Source organism: Nicotiana sylvestris, chromosome 3 (assembly GCF_000393655.2).
Source record: "Nicotiana sylvestris chromosome 3, ASM39365v2, whole genome shotgun sequence".
Lineage (NCBI taxonomy): Eukaryota > Viridiplantae > Streptophyta > Magnoliopsida > Solanales > Solanaceae > Nicotiana > Nicotiana sylvestris.
The window spans coordinates 66,593,709-66,608,580 of NC_091059.1; positions in this window are offsets into that span (position 1 = coordinate 66,593,709).

Genomic DNA, 14,872 nt, shown 5'->3' on the forward strand with positions numbered 1-14,872 from the left:
AAGGGCCTTCGCCAAAGAAGAAGAGTTCTACCTTGATCGAACGACGACGGGTTAACTTTTCGACAAGTTTGAAATAATACACTTTAAGGCCAAGGCCTTCGCCAAATAAGAAGTGTTCGACCTTGATCGAACGATGACGGGTTAATATTTCGACAAGTTCGAAATAATACACTTTAAGGCCAAGGGCCTTCTACAAAGAAGGAGAGTTCGACCTTGATCGAACGACGATGGGTTAACATTTTGATAAGATCGAAATAATACACTTTAAGGCCAAGGGCCTTCACCAAAGAAGAAGAGTTCGACCTTGATCGAACGACAACGGGTTAACATTTCGATAAGTTCGAAATAACAACCTTAAAGACAAGGGCCTTCGTCTAAGAAGAAGAGTTCGACCTTGATCGAATGACGACGGGTTAACATTTTGATAACTTCGAAAAGACACCCTTTAACGCCAAGGGCCTTCGCCAAAGAAAAAGAGTTCAACCTTGATCGTACGACGACGGGTTAATATTTCTACAAGTTAGAAATAACACCCTTTAAGGCCAAGGGCCTTCTCCAAAGAAGAAGAGTTCGACCTTGATCGAACGACGGGTTAACATTTTGATAAGTTCGAAATAATGCCCATAAAGGCCAAGGGCCTTCGCCAAAGATGAAGAGTTCGACCTTGATCGAACGACGACGGGTTAACATTTCGATAAGTTCGAAATAACATCCGTTATGGCCAAGGGCCTTTGCCAAATAAGAAGAGATCCACCTTGATCGAACGACGACGGGTTAATATTTCAACAAGTTCGAAATAACACCCTTTAAGGCCAAGGGCCATGGCCAATAAATAAGAGTTCGACCTTGATCGAACGACGATGGGTTAACATTTTGATAAGTTTGAAATAACACCCTTTAAGTCCAAGGGTCTTCGCCAAAGAAGAAGAGTTCAACCTTGAACGAACGACGATGGCTTAAGATGTCGATAATTTCAAAATAACACACTTTAAGGCCAAGGGCCTTCGCCAAAGAAGAAGAGTTCTACCTTGATCGAACGACGACGGGTTAACTTTTCGACAAGTTCGAAATAATACACTTTAAGGCCAAGGCCTTCGCCAAAGAAGAAGTGTTCGACCTTGATCGAACGACGACGGGTTAATATTTCGACAAGTTCAAAATAATACACTTTAAGGCCAAGGCCTGCGCCAAAGAAGAAGTGTTCGACCTTGATCGAACGACGACGGGTTAATATTTCGACAAGTTCGAAATAATACACTTTAAGGCCAAGGGCCTTTTCCAAAAAAGGAGAGCTCGACCTTGATCGAACGACGACGGGTTAACATTTCGATAAGTTCGAAATAACCACCTTAAGGACAAGGGCTTTCGCTTAAGAAGAAGAGTTCGACCTTGATCGAATGACGACGGGTTAACATTTCGATAACTTCAAAAAGACACCATTTAACGCCAAGGGCCTTCGCCAAAGAAGAAGAGTTTGACCTTGATCGTACGACGACGGGTTAATATTTCTACAAGTTAGAAATAACAACCTTTAAGGCCAAGGGCCTTCTCCAAAGAAGAAGATTTCAACCTTGATCGAACGACGACGGGTTAAATTTTGATAAGTTCGAAAGAACGCCCTTTAAGGCCAAAGGCCTTCGCCAAAGAAGAAGAGTTCGACCTTGATCGAACGATGACGGGTTAACATTTCAATAAGTTTGAAATAACATCCTTTATGGCCAAGGGACTTCGCCAAAGAAGAAGAGTTCCACCTTGATCGAACGATGACGGGGTAATATTTATACAAGTTAGAAATAACACCCTTTAAGGCCAAGGGCCTTCTCCAAAGAAGAAGAGTTCGACCTTGATCGAACAATGACTGGTTAACATTTTGATAAATTCGAAATAACGCCCTTTAAGGCCAAGGGCCTTCGCCAATGAAGAAGAGTTCGACCTTGATCGAACGACGACGGGTTAACATTTCGATAAGTTCGAAATAACATCCTTTATGGCCAAGGGCCTTCGCCAAAGAAGAAGAGTTCCACCTTGATCGAACGACGACGGGTTAATATTTCAACAAGTTCGAAATAACACCCTTTAAGGCCAAGGGCCATGGCCAATAAAGAATAGTTTGACCTTGATCGAACGACGACGGGTTAATATTTCAATAAGTTCAAAATAACACCCTTTAAGGCCAAGGGCCTTCACCAATGAAGAAGAGTTCCACCTTGATCGAACGACGATGGGTTAACATTTTGATAAGTTTGAAATAAAACCCTTTAAGGCCAAGGTCCTTGGCCAAAGAAGAAGAGTTCGACCTTGATCGAACGGTGACGGGTTAACATTCCGACAATTTCGAAATAATACACTTTAAGGCCAAGGGCCTTCGCCAAAGAAGAATAGTTCGACCTTGATCGAACGACGACGGGTTATCATTTTGATAAATTCGAAATAACACCCTTTAAGGCCCAGGGCCTTCGCCAAAGAAGAAGAGTTTGACCTTGATCGAACAACGATGGGTTAACATTTCGATAAGTTCGAAATAAAACCCTTTAAGGCCAAGGGCCTTCGCCAAAGAAGACGAGTTAGACCTTGATCGAACGACAACGGGTTAACATTTTGACAAGTTCGAAATAATACACTTTAAGGCCATGGGCCTTCGCCAGAGAAGAAGAGTTCGACCTTGATCGAACGACGACGGGTTAACATTTTGATAAATTTAAAATAACACCCTTTAAGGACAAGGACCTTCGCCAAAGAAGAAAAGTTCGACCTTGATAGAATGACGACCGGTTAACATTTTGACAAGTTCAAAATAACACCCTTTAAGGCTAAGTGCCTTCGCCAAAGAAGAAGAGTTCAACCTTGAACGAACGACGACGGGTTAAGATGTCGATAAGTTCAAAATAACACACTTTAAGGCCAAGGGCCTTCGCCAAAGAAGAAGAGTTCTACCTTGATCGAACGACGACGGGTTAACTTTTCGACAAGTTCGAAATGATACACTTTAAGGCCAGGGCCTTCTCCAAATAAGAAGTGTTCGACCTTGATCGAACGACGACGGGTTAATATTTCGACAAGTTCGAAATAATACACTTTAAGGCCAAGGGCCTTCGACAAAGAAGGAGAGTTCGACCTTGATCGAACGACGACGGGTTAACATTTCGATAAGTTCGAAATAATACACTTTAAGGCCAAGGGCCTTCACCAAAGAAGAAGAGTTCGACCTTGATCGAACGACAACGGGTTAACATTTCGATAAGTTCGAAATAACAACCTTAAAGACAAGGGCCTTCGTCTAAGAAGAAGAGTTCGACCTTGATCGAATGACGACGGGTTAACATTTTGATAAGTTCGAAATAACGCCCATTTAACGCCAAGGGCCTTCGCCAAAGAAAAAGAGTTCAACCTTGATCGTACGACAACGGGTTAATATTTCTACAAGTTAGAAATAACACCCTTTAAGGCCAAGGGCCTTCTCCAAAGAAGAAGAGTTCGACCTTGATCGAACGACGACGGGTTAACATTTTGATAAGTTTGAAATAATACACTTTAAGGCCAAGGGCCTTCGCCAAAGAAGAAGAGTTCCACTTTGATCGAACGACGACGGGTTAACCTTTCGATAAGTTCGAAATAACATCCATTATGGCCAAGGGCCTTCGCCAAAGAAGAAGAGTTCCACCTTTATCGAACGACGACGGGTTAATATTTCAACAAGTTCGAAATAACACCCTTTAAGGCCAAGGGCCATGGCCAATAAATAAGAGTTCGACCTTGATCGAACGACGATGGGTTAACATTTTGATAAGTTCAAAATAACACCCTTTAAGGCCAAGGGCCTTCGCCAATGAAGAAGAGTTCCACCTTGATCGAACGACGATGGGTTAACATTTTGATAAGTTCGAAATAACATCCATTATGGCCAAGGGCCTACGCCAAAGAAGAAGAGTTCCACCTTGATCGAACGACGACGGGTTAATATTTCAACAAGTTCGAAATAACACCCTTTAAGACCAAGGGCCATGGCCAATAAAGAAGAGTTCGACCTTGATCGAACGACGCCGGGTTAATATTTCAATAAGTTCAAAATAACACCCTTTAAGGCCAAGGGCCTTCGCCAATGAAGAAGAGTTCCACCTTGATCGAACGACGATGGGTTACCATTTTGATAAGTTTGAAATAAAACCCTTTAAGGCCAAGGTCCTTGGCCAAAGAAGAAGAGTTCGACCTTGATCTAACGGTGACGGGTTAACATTCCGACAATTTCGAAATAATACACTTTAAGGCCAAGGGCCTTCGCCAAAGAAGAAGAGTTCGACCTTGATCGAACGACGACGGGTTATCATTTTGATAAATTCGAAATAACACCCTTTAAGGCCCAGGGCCTTCGCCAAAGAAGAAGAGTTCGACCTTGATCGAACGAAGATGGGTTAACATTTCAATAAGTTCGAAATAAAACCCTTAAAGGCCAAGGGCCTTCGCCAAAGAAGAAGCGTTCGACCTTGATCGAACGACAACGGGTTAACATTTTGACAAGTTCGAAATAATACACTTTAAGGCCAAGGGCCTTCGCCAGAGAAGAAGAGTTCCACCTAGATCGAACGACGACGGGTTAACATTTTGATAAATTTAAAATAACACCCTTTAAGGACAAGGACCTTCGCCAAAGAAGAAAAGTTCGACCTTGATAGAATGACGACCGGTTAACATTTTGACAAGTTCAAAATAACACCCTTTAAGGCTAAGTGCCTTCGCCAAAGAAGAAGAGTTCAACCTTGAACGAACGACGACGGGTTAAGATGTCGATAAGTTCAAAATAACACACTTTAAGGCCAAGGGCCTTCGCCAAAGAAGAAGAGTTCTACCTTGATCGAACGACGACGGGTTAACATTATGATAAATTTAAAATAACATCCTTTAAGGACAAGGACCTTCGCCAAAGAAGAAGAGTTCGACCTTGATCGAATGACGACCGGTTAACATTTTGACAAGTTCAAAATAACACCCTTTAAGGCTAAGTGCCTTCGCCAAAGAAGAAGAGTTCTACCTTGATCGAATGACGACGGGTTAATATTTCGACAAGTTCGAAATAATACACTTTAAGGCCAAGGGCCTTCGACAAAGAAGGAGAGTTCGACCTTGATCGAACGACAACGGGTTAACATTTCGATAAGTTCGAAATAACAACCTTAAAGACAAGGGCCTTCGTCTAAGAAGAAGAGTTCGACCTTGATCGAATGACGACGGGTTAACATTTTGATAACTTCGAAAAGACACCCTTTAACGCCAAGGGCCTTCGCCAAAGAAAAAGAGTTCAACATTGATCGTACGACGACGGGTTAATATTTCTACAATTTAGAAATAACACCCTTTAAGGACAAGGTCCATCTCCAAAGAAGAAGAGTTCGACCTTGATCGAACGACGACGGGTTAACATTTTGATAAGTTCGAAATAACGCCCATAAAGGCCAAGGGCCTTCGCCAAAGAAGAAGAGTTCGAACTTGATCGAACGACGACGGATTAACATTTCGATAAGTTCGAAATAACATCCGTTATGGCCAAGGGCCTTCGCCAAAGAAGAAGAGTTCCACCTTGATCGAACGACGACGGGTTAATATTTCAACAAGTTCGAAATAACACCCTTTAAGGCCAAGGGCCATGGCCAATAAATAAGAGTTCGACCTTGATCGAACGACGATGGGTTAACATTTTGATAAGTTCGAAATAACACCCTTTAAGGTCAAGGGCCTTCGCCAAAGAAGAAGAGTTCAACCTTGAACGAACGACGATGGGTTAAGATGTCGATAAGTTCAAAATAACACACTTTAAGGCCAAGGGCCTTCGCCAAAGAAGAAGAGTTCTACCTTGATCGAACGACGACGGGTTAACTTTTCGACATGTTCAAAATAATACACTTTAAGGCCAAGGCCTTCGCCAAAGAAGAAGTGTTCGACCTTGATCGAACGACGACGGGTTAATATTTCGACAAGTTCGAAATAATACACTTTAAGGCCAAGGCCTGCGCCAAAGAAGAAGTGTTCGACCTTGATCGAACGACGACGGGTTAATATTTCGACAAGTTCAAAATAATACACTTTAAGGCCAAGGGCCTTTTCCAAAAAAGGAGAGTTCGACCTTGATCGAACGACGACGGGTTAACATTTTGATAAGTTCGAAATAACCACCTTAAGGACAAGGGCTTTCGTCTAAGAAGAAGAGTTCGACCTTGATCGAATGACGACGGGTTAACATTTCGATAACTTCGAAAAGATACCCTTTAACGCCAAGGGCCTTCGCCAAAGAAGAAGAGTTCGACCTTGACCGTACGACGACGGGTTAATATTTATACAAGTTAGAAATAACACCCTTTAAGGCCAAGGGCCTTCTCCAAAGAAGAAGAGTTCGACCTTGATGGAACGACGACGGGTTACCATTTTGATAAGTTCGAAAGAACGCCCTTTAAGGCCAAGGGCCTTCGCCAAAGAAGAAGAGTTCGACCTTGATCGAACGACGACGGGATAACATTTCGATAAGTTTGAAATAATATCCTTTATGGCCAAGGGACTTCGCCAAAGAAGAAGAGTTCCACCTTGATCGAACGATGACGGGTTAATATTTATACAAGTTAGAAATAACACCCTTTAAGGCCAAGTGCCTTCTCAAAAAAAGAAGAGTTCGACCTTGATCGAACAACGACGGGTTAACATTTTGATAAGTTCGAAATAATGCCCTTTAAGGCCAAGGGCCTTCGCCAATGAAGAAGAGTTCGACCTTGATCGAACGACGACGGGTTAACATTTCGATAAGTTCGAAATAACATCCTTTATGGCCAAGGGCCATCGCCAAAGAAGAAGATTTCCACCTTGATCGAACGACGACGGGTTAATATTTCAACAAGTTCGAAATAACACCCTTTAAGGCCAAGGGCCATGGCCAATAAAGAATAGTTCGACCTTGATCGAACGACGACGGGTTAATATTTCAATAAGTTCAAAATAACACCCTTTAAGGCCAAGGGCCTTCGCCAATGAAGAAGAGTTCCACCTTGATCGAACGACGATGGGTTAACATTTTGATAAGTTTGAAATAAAACCCTTTAAGGCCAAGGTCCTTAGCCAAAGAAGAAGATTTCCACCTTGATCGAACGACGACGGGTTAATATTTCAACAAGTTCGAAATAACACCCTTTAAGGCCAAGGGCCATGGCCAATAAAGAATAGTTCGACCTTGATCGAACGACGACGGGTTAATATTTCAATAAGTTCAAAATAACACCCTTTAAGGCCAAGGGCCTTCGCCAATGAAGAAGAGTTCCACCTTGATCGAACGACGATGGGTTAACATTTTGATAAGTTTGAAATAAAACCCTTTAAGGCCAAGGTCCTTAGCCAAAGAAGAAGAGTTCAACCTTGAACGAACGACGACGGGTTATGATGTCGATAAGTTCAAAATAACACACTTTAAGGCCAAGGAATTTCGCCAAAGAAGAAGAGTTCTACCTTGATCGAACGACAACGGGTTAACTTTTCGACAAGTTCGAAATAATACACTTTAAGGCCAAGGCCTTCGCCAAATAAGAAGTGTTCGACCTTGATCGAACGACGACGGGTTAACATTTCGATAAGTTCGAAATAATACACTTTAAGGCCAAGGGCCTTCACCAAAGAAGAAGAGTTCGACCTTGATCGAACGACAACGGGTTAACATTTCGATAAGTTCGAAATAACAACCTTAAAGACAAGGGCCTTCGTCTAAGAAGAAGAGTTCGACCTTGATCGAATGACGACGGGTTAACATTTTGATAACTTCTAAAAGACACCCTTTAACGCCAAGGGCCTTCGCCAAAGAAAAAGAGTTCAACCTTGATCGTACGACGACGGGTTAATATTTCTACAAGTTAGAAATAACAACCTTTAAGGCCAAGGGCCTTCTCCAAAGAAGAAGAGTTCGACCTTGATCGAACGACGATGGGTTAACATTTTGATAAGTTCGAAATAACGCCCATAAAGGCCAAGGGCTTTAGTCTAAGAAGAAGAGTTCGACCTTGATCGAATGACGACGGGTTAACATTTCGATAACTTCGAAAAGACACCCTTTAACGCCAAGGGCCTTCGCCAAAGAAGAAGAGTTCGACCTTGACCGTACGACGACGGGTTAATATTTATACAAGTTAGAAATAACACCCTTTAAGGCCAAGGGCCTTCTCAAAAGAAGAAGAGTTCGACCTTGATCGAACAACGACGGGTTAACATTTTGATAAGTTCGAAATAATGCCCTTTAAGGCCAAGGGCCTTCGCCAATGAAGAAGAGTTCGACCTTGATCGAACGACGACGGGTTAACATTTCGATAAGTTCGAAATAACATCCTTTATGGCAAAGGGCCTTCGCCAAAGAAGAAGAGTTCCACCTTGATCGAACGACGACGGGTTAATATTTCAACAAGTTCGAAATAACACCCTTTAAGGCCAAGGGCCATGGCCAATAAAGAAGAGTTCGACCTTGATCGAACGATGACGGGTTAATATTTCAATAAGTTCAAAATAACACCCTTTAAGGCCAAGGGCCTTCGCCAATGAAGAAGAGTTCCACCTTGATCGAACGACGATGGGTTAACATTTTGATAAGTTTGAAATAAAACCCTTTAAGGCCAAGGTCCTTGGCCAAAGAAGAAGAGTTCGACCTTGATCGAACGGTGACGGGTTAACGTTCCGACAATTTCGAAATAATACACTTTAAGGCTAAGGGCCTTCGCCAAAGAAGAAGAATTCGACCTTGATCTAACGACGACGGGTTATCATTTTGATAAATTCGAAATAACACCCTTTAAGGCCCAGGGCCTTCGCCAAAGAAGAAGAGTTTGACCTTGATCGAACGACGATGGGTTAACATTTCAATAAGTTCGAAATAAAACCCTTAAAGGCCAAGGGCCTTCGCCAAAGAAGAAGAGTTAGACCTTGATCGAACAATAACGGGTTAACATTTTGACAAGTTCGAAATAATACACTTTAAGGCCAAGGGCCTTCGCCAGAGAAGAAGAGTTCGACCTTGATCAAACGATGACGGGTTAACATTTTGATAAATTTAAAATAACACCCTTTAAGGACAAGGACCTTCGCCAAAGAAGAAGAGTTCGACGTTGATCGAATGACGACCGGTTAACATTTTGACAAGTTCAAAATAACACCCTTTAAGGCTAAGTGCCTTCGCCAAAGAAGAAGAGTTCAACCTTGAACGAATGACGACGGGTTAAGATGTCGATAAGTTCAAAATAACACACTTTAAGGCCAAGGAATTTCGCCAAAGAAGAAGAGTTCTACCTTGATCGAACGACGACGGGTTAACTTTTCGACAAGTTCGAAATAATACACTTTAAGGCCAAGGCCTTCGCCAAATAAGAAGTGTTCGACCTTGATCGAACGACGACGGGTTAACATTTCGATAAGTTCGAAATAATACACTTTAAGGCCAAGGGCCTTCACCAAAGAAGAAGAGTTCGACCTTGATCGAACGACAACGGGTTAACATTTCGATAAGTTCGAAATAACAACCTTAAAGACAAGGGCCTTCGTCTAAGAAGAAGAGTTCGACCTTGATCGAATGACGACGGGTTAACATTTTGATAAGTTCGAAATAACGCCCATAAAGGCCAAGGGCCTTCGCCAAAGAAGAAGAGTTCAACCTTGATCGAACGACGACGGGTTAACATTTCGATAAGTTCGAAATAACATCCGTTATGGCCAAGGGCCTTCGCCAAAGAAGAAGAGTTCCACCTTGATCGAACGACGACGGGTTAATATTTCAACAAGTTCGAAATAACACCCTTTAAGGCCAAGGGCCATGGCCAATAAATAAGAGTTCGATCTTGATCGAACGACGATGGGTTAACATTTTGATAAGTTCGAAATAACACCCTTTAAGGCCAAGGGCCTTCACCAAAGAAGAAGATTTCGACCTTGATCGAACGATGATGGGTTAACATTTCGATAAGTTCAAAATAAAACCCTTTAAGGCCAAGGGCCTTCGCCAAAGAAGAAGAGTTTGACCTTGATCAAACGATGACGGGTTAACATTTCGATAACTTCGAAATGACACCCTTTAAGGACAAGGGCCTTCGCCAAAGAACAAGAGTTCTACCTTGATCTAACGACGATGGGTTAACATTTTGGTAAGTTCGAAATAAAACCTTTTAAGGCCAATGGCCTTCGCCAAAGAAGAAGAGTTCAACCCTGATCGAACGATAACGGGTTATCGTTCTGACAAGTTCAAAATAATACACTTTAAGGCCAAGGGCCTTCGCCAAAGAAGAAGAGTTCCACCATGATCAAACGACGACGGGTTAACAATTTGATAAATTCGAAATAACACCCTTTAAGACCTAGGGCCTTCGCCAAAGAAGATGAGTTTGACCTTGATCGAACGACGATGGGTTAAGATGTCGATAAGTTCAAAATAAAACACATTAAGGCCAAGGGCCGTCGCCAAATAAGAAGAGTTCTACCTTGATCGAACGACGACGGGTTAACTTTTCGACAAGTTCGAAATAATACACTTTAAGGCCAAGGCCTTCGCCAAAGAAGAAGTGTTCGACCTTGATCGAACGACGACGGGTTAATATTTCGACAAGTTCGAAATAATACACTTTAAGGCCAAGGCCTGCGCCAAAGAAGAAGTGTTCGACCTTGATCGAACGACGACGGGTTAATATTTTGATAAATTCGAAATAACACCCTTTAAGGCCCAGGGCCTTCGCCAAAGAAGAAGAGTTTGACCTTGATCGAACGACGATGGGTTAACATTTCAATAAGTTCGAAATAAAACCCTTAAAGGCCAAGGGCCTTCGCCAAAGAAGAAGAGTTAGACCTTGATCGAACGACAACGGGTTAACATTTTGACAAGTTCGAAATAATACACTTTAAGGCCAAGGGCCTTCGCCAAAGAAGAAGAGTTCGACCTTGATCAAACGACGACGGGTTAACATTTTGATAAATTTAAAATAACACCCTTTAAGGACAAGGACCTTCGCCAAAGAAGAAGAGTTCGACCTTGATCGAATGACGACCGGTTAACATTTTGACAAGTTCAAAATAACACCCTTTAAGGCTAAGTGCCTTCGCCAAAGAATAAGAGTTCAACCTTGAACGAACGACGACGGGTTATGATGTCGATAAGTTCAAAATAACACACTTTAAGGCCAAGGAATTTCGCCAAAGAAGAAGAGTTCTACCTTGATCGAACGACAACGGGTTAACTTTTCGACAAGTTCGAAATAATACACTTTAAGGCCAAGGCCTTCGCCAAATAAGAAGTGTTCGACCTTGATCGAACGACGACGGGTTAACATTTCGATAAGTTCGAAATAATACACTTTAAGGCCAAGGGCCTTCACCAAAGAAGAAGAGTTCGACCTTGATCGAACGACAACGGGTTAACATTTCGATAAGTTCGAAATAACAACCTTAAAGACAAGGGCCTTCGTCTAAGAAGAAGAGTTCGACCTTGATCGAATGACGACGGGTTAACATTTTGATAACTTCTAAAAGACACCCTTTAACGCCAAGGGCCTTCGCCAAAGAAAAAGAGTTCAACCTTGATCGTACGACGACGGGTTAATATTTCTACAAGTTAGAAATAACAACCTTTAAGGCCAAGGGCCTTCTCCAAAGAAGAAGAGTTCGACCTTGATCGAACGACGACGGGTTAACATTTTGATAAGTTCGAAATAACGCCCATAAAGGCCAAGGGCTTTAGTCTAAGAAGAAGAGTTCGACCTTGATCGAATGACGACGGGTTAACATTTCGATAACTTCGAAAAGACACCCTTTAACGCCAAGGGCCTTCGCCAAAGAAGAAGAGTTCGACCTTGACCGTACGACGACGGGTTAATATTTATACAAGTTAGAAATAACACCCTTTAAGGCCAAGGGCCTTCTCAAAAGAAGAAGAGTTCGACCTTGATCGAACAACGACGGGTTAACATTTTGATAAGTTCGAAATAATGCCCTTTAAGGCCAAGGGCCTTCGCCAATGAAGAAGAGTTCGACCTTGATCGAACGACGACGGGTTAACATTTCGATAAGTTCGAAATAACATCCTTTATGGCAAAGGGCCTTCGCCAAAGAAGAAGAGTTCCACCTTGATCGAACGACGACGGGTTAATATTTCAACAAGTTCGAAATAACACCCTTTAAGGCCAAGGGCCATGGCCAATAAAGAAGAGTTCGACCTTGATCGAACGATGACGGGTTAATATTTCAATAAGTTCAAAATAACACCCTTTAAGGCCAAGGGCCTTCGCCAATGAAGAAGAGTTCCACCTTGATCGAACGACGATGGGTTAACATTTTGATAAGTTTGAAATAAAACCCTTTAAGGCCAAGGTCCTTGGCCAAAGAAGAAGAGTTCGACCTTGATCGAACGGTGACGGGTTAACGTTCCGACAATTTCGAAATAATACACTTTAAGGCTAAGGGCCTTCGCCAAAGAAGAAGAATTCGACCTTGATCTAACGACGACGGGTTATCATTTTGATAAATTCGAAATAACACCCTTTAAGGCCCAGGGCCTTCGCCAAAGAAGAAGAGTTTGACCTTGATCGAACGACGATGGGTTAACATTTCAATAAGTTCGAAATAAAACCCTTAAAGGCCAAGGGCCTTCGCCAAAGAAGAAGAGTTAGACCTTGATCGAACAATAACGGGTTAACATTTTGACAAGTTCGAAATAATACACTTTAAGGCCAAGGGCCTTCGCCAGAGAAGAAGAGTTCGACCTTGATCAAACGATGACGGGTTAACATTTTGATAAATTTAAAATAACACCCTTTAAGGACAAGGACCTTCGCCAAAGAAGAAGAGTTCGACGTTGATCGAATGACGACCGGTTAACATTTTGACAAGTTCAAAATAACACCCTTTAAGGCTAAGTGCCTTCGCCAAAGAAGAAGAGTTCAACCTTGAACGAACGACGACGGGTTAAGATGTCGATAAGTTCAAAATAACACACTTTAAGGCCAAGGAATTTCGCCAAAGAAGAAGAGTTCTACCTTGATCGAACGACGACGGGTTAACTTTTCGACAAGTTCGAAATAATACACTTTAAGGCCAAGGCCTTCGCCAAATAAGAAGTGTTCGACCTTGATCGAACGACGACGGGTTAACATTTCGATAAGTTCGAAATAATACACTTTAAGGCCAAGGGCCTTCACCAAAGAAGAAGAGTTCGACCTTGATCGAACGACAACGGGTTAACATTTCGATAAGTTCGAAATAACAACCTTAAAGACAAGGGCCTTCGTCTAAGAAGAAGAGTTCGACCTTGATCGAATGACGACGGGTTAACATTTTGATAAGTTCGAAATAACGCCCATAAAGGCCAAGGGCCTTCGCCAAAGAAGAAGAGTTCAACCTTGATCGAACGACGACGGGTTAACATTTCGATAAGTTCGAAATAACATCCGTTATGGCCAAGGGCCTTCGCCAAAGAAGAAGAGTTCCACCTTGATCGAACGACGACGGGTTAATATTTCAACAAGTTCGAAATAACACCCTTTAAGGCCAAGGGCCATGGCCAATAAATAAGAGTTCGATCTTGATCGAACGACGATGGGTTAACATTTTGATAAGTTCGAAATAACACCCTTTAAGGCCAAGGGCCTTCACCAAAGAAGAAGATTTCGACCTTGATCGAACGATGATGGGTTAACATTTCGATAAGTTCAAAATAAAACCCTTTAAGGCCAAGGGCCTTCGCCAAAGAAGAAGAGTTTGACCTTGATCAAACGATGACGGGTTAACATTTCGATAACTTCGAAATGACACCCTTTAAGGACAAGGGCCTTCGCCAAAGAACAAGAGTTCTACCTTGATCTAACGACGATGGGTTAACATTTTGGTAAGTTCGAAATAAAACCTTTTAAGGCCAATGGCCTTCGCCAAAGAAGAAGAGTTCAACCCTGATCGAACGATAACGGGTTATCGTTCTGACAAGTTCAAAATAATACACTTTAAGGCCAAGGGCCTTCGCCAAAGAAGAAGAGTTCCACCATGATCAAACGACGACGGGTTAACAATTTGATAAATTCGAAATAACACCCTTTAAAACCTAGGGCCTTCGCCAAAGAAGATGAGTTTGACCTTGATCGAACGACGATGGGTTAAGATGTCGATAAGTTCAAAATAAAACACTTTAAGGCCAAGGGCCGTCGCCAAATAAGAAGAGTTCTACCTTGATCGAACGACGACGGGTTAACTTTTCGACAAGTTCGAAATAATACACTTTAAGGCCAAGGCCTTCGCCAAAGAAGAAGTGTTCGACCTTGATCGAACGACGACGGGTTAATATTTCGACAAGTTCGAAATAATACACTTTAAGGCCAAGGCCTGCGCCAAAGAAGAAGTGTTCGACCTTGATCGAACGACGACGGGTTAATATTTCGACAAGTTCGAAATAACACCCTTTAAGGCCCAGGGCCTTCGCCAAAGAAGAAGAGTTTGACCTTGATCGAACGACGATGGGTTAACATTTCAATAAGTTCGAAATAAAACCCTTAAAGGCCAAGGGCCTTCGCCAAAGAAGAAGAGTTAGACCTTGATCGAACGACAACGGGTTAACATTTTGACAAGTTCGAAATAATACACTTTAAGGCCAAGGGCCTTCACCAAAGAAGAAGAGTTCGACCTTTATCGAACGATGACGGGTTAACATTTTGATAAATTTAAAATAACACCCTTTAAGGCCAAGGACCTTCGCCAAATAAGAAGAGTTCGACCTCGATAGAATGACGACCGGTTAACATTTTGACAAGTTCGAAATAACACCCTTTAAGGACAAGGGCCTTCGCCAAAGAAGAAGAGCTCAACCTTGAACGAACAATGATGTGTTCAGATGTCGATA